At 50.6% G+C, this 6,985-nt stretch overlaps 1 protein-coding gene across 4 annotated transcripts in view; it reads left to right on the top strand.

Annotated features, from left to right (window-relative positions):
- Positions 1-6,985, top strand: part of LOC113210790 (angiopoietin-related protein 2-like) — a 153,222-nt gene that overhangs the window by 121,329 nt on the left and 24,908 nt on the right. For 2 of the 4 annotated variants that reach the window (XM_052266161.1, XM_052266160.1), the window contains exon 5: positions 2,754-2,814. The exons of the other annotated variants lie outside the window; for them this stretch is intronic. The gene's annotated coding sequence lies outside the window, so the exon portion shown is untranslated. The remainder of the gene's footprint in view (positions 1-2,753; positions 2,815-6,985) is intronic. 4 annotated transcript variants of the gene reach the window in all.

Genomic DNA, 6,985 nt, shown 5'->3' with positions numbered 1-6,985 from the left:
CTTGATATTCTACAATTATAATAACATATAATAGCATAATAGTAATATACCCCGCGGGGTATCGCGATTCCCTATAAGATGTTTCATTTAAGGCGCGAGATCTCGCCTCATCAGATTCGTTCGGCAGGAGGCTAGGCGCCTGCGAGACTCAGGGTAGGCCACCCCGCCGTACATGCATGCCCTGCATGCGAGATGTTGCCTACGCACCAGGCGCTATAGAGCTTCCACATGGGCTAAACTTCACAGCAGTAATGCCATCGCGCAAAAAAGGGCTATTAATTCAGAAAAAAAATCGGTCCGAGATTGTGGAGTCTGCCATCACGCCAGCGCCAGGGATAGAGCGCCTCTCGCTGATCTTGAGCCCATGCAACGTTTTCGTGTGGGTGGTCGTAACAATCCACGAGAGATATGCAGCGGTAAACACCTTGAATTTATTTCGTCCCGGGAGCAAACGCATGCGATGCTGCAGCATCGCAAACTTAAACGGTTGCTGAAATTTTGCATCTTTCTAAAATAATTGTTGTTAGTATTTTTACAATGTTTAAAACGAAAAATCGTTGGTTAATTACAAAATGTCAGTAGAATAGTAGAGTGCGCGGCCCGCATGTATCTGCCGATGATGAAGTGCGCCCGATCGCCGCCAGCATTTCTCTGGCGTGATTGCCGCACAAGTGTGCAGCGTTATTGACCTGTCAATAACTAATCGTTGGAGCGAAGCCCATGCCTGACCACCGCGCCGGGCCGGGGCGTTCAGAGCGGCTGGACGACAATTATCCTAATAATAGAAAAAGAAATGATAGTAGTGCAGTGTGGTCATTGATTGTAGTGTGCATCGTGGGGTGCGCCCTACTTCAGGGCGGCGCGCGCGCGTGGGCGGTGAGGAGTGCCGCGCGGTTTAAACGGACGACGACGACGTCGCAATCGCATAGGCTGGACACATGTCGCGAGATCGATGTATCGCCAGCCGCTGGCTCTCTCTCTGCTCTCCCTACCGGTGCGCAAATTTATAAAACTGTGTCGGCTTTCTCTCCCCCCGCACCGCTAACCCTTCGGCTTTGCGCTGATCTCGTAGCTCAATGCCAAGTGCAAGGATGTCGTGCAGCGCGGGTAGAGCGGGAGACTTAAACGCGGGGGAGCGGCGCTCGAATCCTCCGAGGGACGTTGCTGGCCACCCGGCCGCCCGCCCTCTGCAACCGCACCGCGGCGCGTGTGTGGCGCGCGTCGGCCGGGGGCTGGGTTTTTATTTATTAGCCGCCTTTTGCATTTTGTACTTTCCTTTTTGTTCCATTCGTCAGATTGATCTCTCAGTGTTATTTTTCCCGGCCGCCGTCGAGATCTTTGTCTTGGCATTGTGTGTGCTCGGGCTGTGTTGGTTTGGTCACCGCGCGCGTCCCGGGCGATCGATCGATCCCAGCTCAAAAATAATCGACGTGTAATTGTCGTGTTATGTAAAACGATAAGGCGCGTATCGAGCTCGAGCTCCCGGAGACGGGGGCAGGAGGTATCAGTGATGTACCAGTTCATAAATACTGAATACACTCCTGGAAACCTAGCAGGTGTGCACAACAGTTAACTTTGCTAGTACAACTAAATACTACCTTGCCAGTCACATCATATCTCCTCATACTTAGATAGGGGTCGTTCAAAAATTGTCAGTAACGGCCTGAGAGTGTAAGAAATGTTTTCAAAATTTATTCTAGTTTTTGCCTTACTACTTAATGCTTGCATTATAATGCCCCCTGGCCGTTGACCCGCCTCACGCCGCCGCTGCACCTGCTGGCGGCCACCCCGCGCGCTTCTGAAAGTAAATCAACCCGGGGGCCGGTTAAGTGATTGATTGGTTGATTGAGTGGCTTCAATAAGGGGCCCCGCGTCGTGATGAAAGTCATTTCGCGATGCACACGCGGGTGGGAGGGGCCCTGCTCCTGGACCCCACAGCGACCCTGCGCGCTGCACTCCCCGTAATTACAGGCGCACTCTGATTTATTGGGCTCAAGTGTTGCAGCGCCCGCCCGTGAGCGCATTTCGTTGCTTTGCGATCGGCTTCCTTACATCATTTGCATCCAATTTGAGAGTTGTTGTCCGGAAGCGCGCGCGCAGGTTTAATCCAAGCTGCTGCTGCTGCTGCAGCTGATGGATGGGCCCCGTACGCACTATACGAGCTACGTGCGGGACCCGCTGCTAGCTGCTTGCCGCGGCTAATCCCCCAACCCTCCGACAGGGAGTGTCTCACCGCGTGTCTCACTTTCTAAATCTCAATAAATGCAGTTGGATTTATGGGGTGCGTCACGCACGGCGGCACTACTTTGTCGGCGCTGCGTTATGGATTCAAAGTACCCGCCACGACTACTGCCTAGACGGGCTCATGTCATTGTCCCGCGTAAGACGCTGCAGTATGATGAAGTAGCTCAAACGCGCACTGGGTCGGAGAGTAAAATAATTTGGTCGTTCTATAAAGCCTAAGCAGGAGAATGGCCCGGTCACTTTCAATTTGAACAAGCTCAGGCATAGTGACCAGCATGGCCATGACCACTGTTTTCCCCGCGTGCAGGCAATCTGGGCCTAAAACAAGTTTGTCACAAAAAAAAGAGTGACTTGCCAAAGAAATCGGCAGCACCAACAGGGTGGGAAATTGCTGCGTTGCCTGGTGACGCTAAGGAATAATCGCACTGTGCCGTTTGAGTGTCTGTGCAGTCACTGCAGTGCCGTTAATCCGAGTGGACTTTACAACCCTACTTTTCGTTCTGTTCCAGGTACTTGAACGCGCACCCTTGACCGACAACCTGGAAGCAGGAGGCGGGCAGCCCTATTCAGGTATACCGGCGCCGCCGGGGCCGTCCCTTCGTGGAACAATTAGGGCCCTCTGGTCACCGTGCTCCCCTGGGCCCTTATCTGATGAAGCGAACTACAAGCCACACTATCTATCTATCTATCTATCTATCTATCTATCTATCTATCTATCTCCTCTTGGTTTTCAAAAGCCGCTTTTACAAGGCCTTTTTTTCTCCTCGACAATATTACCACGGAGTAACATAGATGGAGCCTCGGCTGCCGTATTTCAGCGAATGAAAGCGGGGCCCGGCTCACGTCCGTGTTCTGGAGTTGTCAAAAGTCGCCACTAGGTAGGCGCTTGTGCCGCTATGGCTTCGTTTGCTGAAGTGTCATAGCGACTAAAGCGCCAAGTGGCAAGAGTTGCAAGCTACTAACCCCGGACATGTTTTGTAGCCATTCCGTTCAGCGTAGGCAAGGCTCCATCTATGATACTCCGTGATATTACCCCGTCCAAACGTAACATTGTCCAGGTACGGATGCTTTCGTGGCGGGACAAAAGGTTCCATTTTCAAGACCTGAGCTCAAAATCGAAGGGTCGTGAAAAAGGCACCTGTACCCTGTTAACCCTTTAAGTCACAGAAAATTTCCCGCGGAAAAATATTATTTTATATAGTCTGCCCTGACTAATTTGAGGGTGGCGGATCCATTTTTGGTGGTCCCGACCTCATCCGACTTCCGGTTTAGCGTCTAGAGGTATGTCCTTTATAAAGGACATGTGACTCCAGGGGGTCAACCATGTCAAAAATAATTTCTTAAATATTTGAGGTAGACAATTCAAATTTTCTGTGAGTGTGTAGCTGTATCCCAAGTGTCTTGGCTGAAAAAGACAGACCTGTGTGAAAAAAAATTCCTCCTTAAAAACATGAGTAATACGCCAGGGTTTTGCATAAACCGTTCCTGTAGCCGTATTTTTGAGATGCCCCTGCCCACCGTAAAAAGTTTATCGTAATAATGTTTAAACTGACGTAATCCCGGAGGAAATCAATGCTAGCCCAAGGATGTGGCTCTCAGGGCCTTAGGAACAGAACGTCATATGTAAGTGACATTGTGACTTCGGGGTAGCGAAATCATATTTTTCGCTTTGCGTGGCTCATTTTTACATTTTCCTTGTACATATAGGCATGGGCGCATTCCTAACTGTTACTTATAATAGGTTTAAGCGGTAGAAGTCTGATTTCACCCTAATACTACCATACAGATGCATATAAATAGCAAAAAAAATGAACGTCATTTGTATAGGACATTGTGACTTTGGCAGCGAAATAGACATATTGAACAACGTTGAGAGGGCGGCTACCAGCAGTCGAGAGTAAGGTGATGGTGGCAAAAGGGTGTCTACAATGCACTTCCCGTGCCCCCTTTCGGGTGTATACCCAGTACAAAGAGGGAGTTTTGTACAACGCCTAACAAACGAAGAGGGACAAAGATGCAACTTTAGGCCTTGAGATGAGCTTCCAGAAGCATTAGAATCATATTTTTTCAGTTTTACAGTCGTTTTAACCGTAAAACTGCGATTTAACACCTCTCTGACAAGAATTCAGAGAAAGCTCAACCCAAGACTCGGGACTCACAATGTCATTCCTATAGTACATTCATTTTCCCGGTTTCTCACGACACCCGGAGGTTCAAAAGAACGGGCGATCCCACAATATCACAGTGTTTTGGGTACATATCACTTGGACAGACTCGGGGTGACATAAATAGGATAGATCCGCAGTGAGGATCAACTAACTTACCGGTGCATCGGCGCCAACAGACCTTCGTTCAGTCACGATGACGCGTTCGACGCCCGCGAAACAATTGAAGTGAAAGCGATCGGCGGGCAGTTTTTGAATCGTATTTGATGATATCAAACACAACAACAACTTATTTTGGCTAAATATGTTGCTTAACGCGGTTATAATTGAAGCTGAGAATTTTGGGCAGTTTCGGGAACCCTCAAGTCACATGTCCTATACAAAGGACGTTCATTAAAAGCTGAGCCCTGGGCGCCACCAAACATATCACACATATATGTATGCAACACAATTTTGTTCCTTAGGCCTTTAACTCACATTTCCTGTCCCATGCACATATTTTCGATCTTTTCCCAGGCCATGAAACGCATCAAACTGATCGCGTGCACTCGGTGTGCGATTTAGTGACTTTTGGCAGGAAATAGGCAGCACTGGGTGGGGCCAGAAGTTCCGGCGGGGAGTTCAAATCGTTGCGCGCCTGGCGAGGAACGCGTTCGTGCTCCAAAAAATCATTTACGGGGAAAAATGCGCCGTAAAGGGGCTTTCAAAGTGAATGTCATTTGGGTATGACATATGACTTAAAGGGTTAAAATCACGCAATTTGCGAGATAATTTGTGTCCGCCGCGGGGGAGCCCTCTTATCAGTTTCACACGCACATTAACCCCTTCTTAGCGTTTGAACATACCGCCGCGCGCTTCCACTCGAGTTCGAGATCTCGCCCTCGTCGCCCCGTCCTGCAATTAGCATGCCGGCCGCGCGCATTAGCTGCCCATGCGCTCATGGCGCCAGTGAGCACGACTAATTGCCGGCCGTAGGCTTGTCATGGAGCGGGCCCGGCCCCACCACGGTCAGCATCCCTTGTGTGTGGAAATATGTGTGTTTGTGTGTGTGTGTGTGTGTGTGTGTGTGCGTGTCCTGCTGGTGCTCGCCGGACCCGCCGCCGCCGTCGTGCGACGGAGAATTAGCATACGTCATGCGAGTAGTATCGCCTTCAAGACAAAAGCTGCAGCGGTAAGCGGGAGGGTGGAGTTTTCTTTTCTCTCACGTTTTTTATTGTTTTTCCCCGCGTCGCTCGGTGAGCCTCCATGCTTTGGGACAAACAGATAAGACTTATAGTGGCCTTGCGTCGTCCGTGTAAGAATTATGGAGGCTGCGATAGGTCAAAAACAGCTGCAGTTGTATATGAATTTTTCTGCTCTGTAAAGAGGACGGGGGGTAACTTAACGCGACTTATAGCCCATGGTGTGCAGATGGGCCTGAAATCGCATCCATTTGGTCGGTTTAGGTTCCTCCACCCATGGAGCCGGCAGCGGCTCGGGTAGTGGTCAAGCACAAACGAACCATAGCTTTACTATTCAGCCTGCCATTCGACCGATCAATTTTGCTGTCTACACTCGTCTTCCCTCATGTGATCTTCATACTGTCGGGGTGTCTTCGGGTGCCACAGGCACCTGTACAACACATCCTGGTTCTAATTACATCATTTCCATCATCTTCAGTATTCCGCCTGTCAAATATTCGTACAGGGTTCCGGGACCGATTCCTCGCAAATCCAGGAAAACGTCAAAGTCTCTTGAAAGAGAGAAATCGTACCAACGTCTTCGTGAAAAATAAATTGGGAACTAAAACGCACACGAGCTCCTCAAAAGCAAGACGGATGTCTGAAAACTGACTAGTATCACCAGGTAAAACAAATCGCGCCACGTGTTCTCCATCGTACCTTGCCTCGCCCACCCTGCCCCCGCCACGCCTCGCCACGCCCTATGTGCCGTCTCCATTACACTCCGTGTTACGCCCTGTGTGGCCTTTTTGTTTGGAGCCGGACCTGTGCATGGCGCGCGTTGTTGAGTGTCGCGCTGCTGGTTTGTCGCGCCCCTCTCCGGCCCCCGGACCCCGGCAGCAGGTCACGCCGCAAGCCCATCCCTTCTACCCGGCTTTGATCCTCCCCTCTCGCCTGTGGAACGCCCTGCTTGCAAAATCCCGGCAAACTTTTTAACTGGCGGCGAGTATAGTGCCCTGCAGGCAGGGGGACTCTGCGCTGCTCGCCGCACACGGCATTCTCTCCGCTATAACTGCAGTCTCATGGCGCATTGCACTGATCTCGGGGCCGATAGCTGTTTGGCCGAACAGGATAAGAATGGGATATTATGAGAGCCACGCCCGCCCCGCTCAAGGCCATCACACAACACACACCTGCCGCTCCGGCCGGGCAAAAGGATGAAGACCTCGATGTGGACCTCAAAGGGGACCTCGATGAGGATGAGGACCTGGATGTCGATGAGGACCTCGGTGTGGATGAGAACCTCGATAAGGATTTGGATAACACCTCTATGAGAACCTCGATGAGGATGAGGACCTCTATGAACACCTCTATGAGAACCTCGATGAGGATGAGGACCTCTATGAACACCTCTAT

The sequence above is a fragment of the Frankliniella occidentalis genome, unplaced genomic scaffold (assembly GCF_000697945.3).
Source record: "Frankliniella occidentalis isolate FOCC.00 unplaced genomic scaffold, Focc_3.1 Scaffold36, whole genome shotgun sequence".
In the NCBI taxonomy this organism is placed as follows: Eukaryota; Metazoa; Arthropoda; class Insecta; order Thysanoptera; family Thripidae; genus Frankliniella; species Frankliniella occidentalis.
Note: the sequence above shows the minus strand (reverse complement) of the source record. Positions and strands in the feature narration are given on the sequence as shown.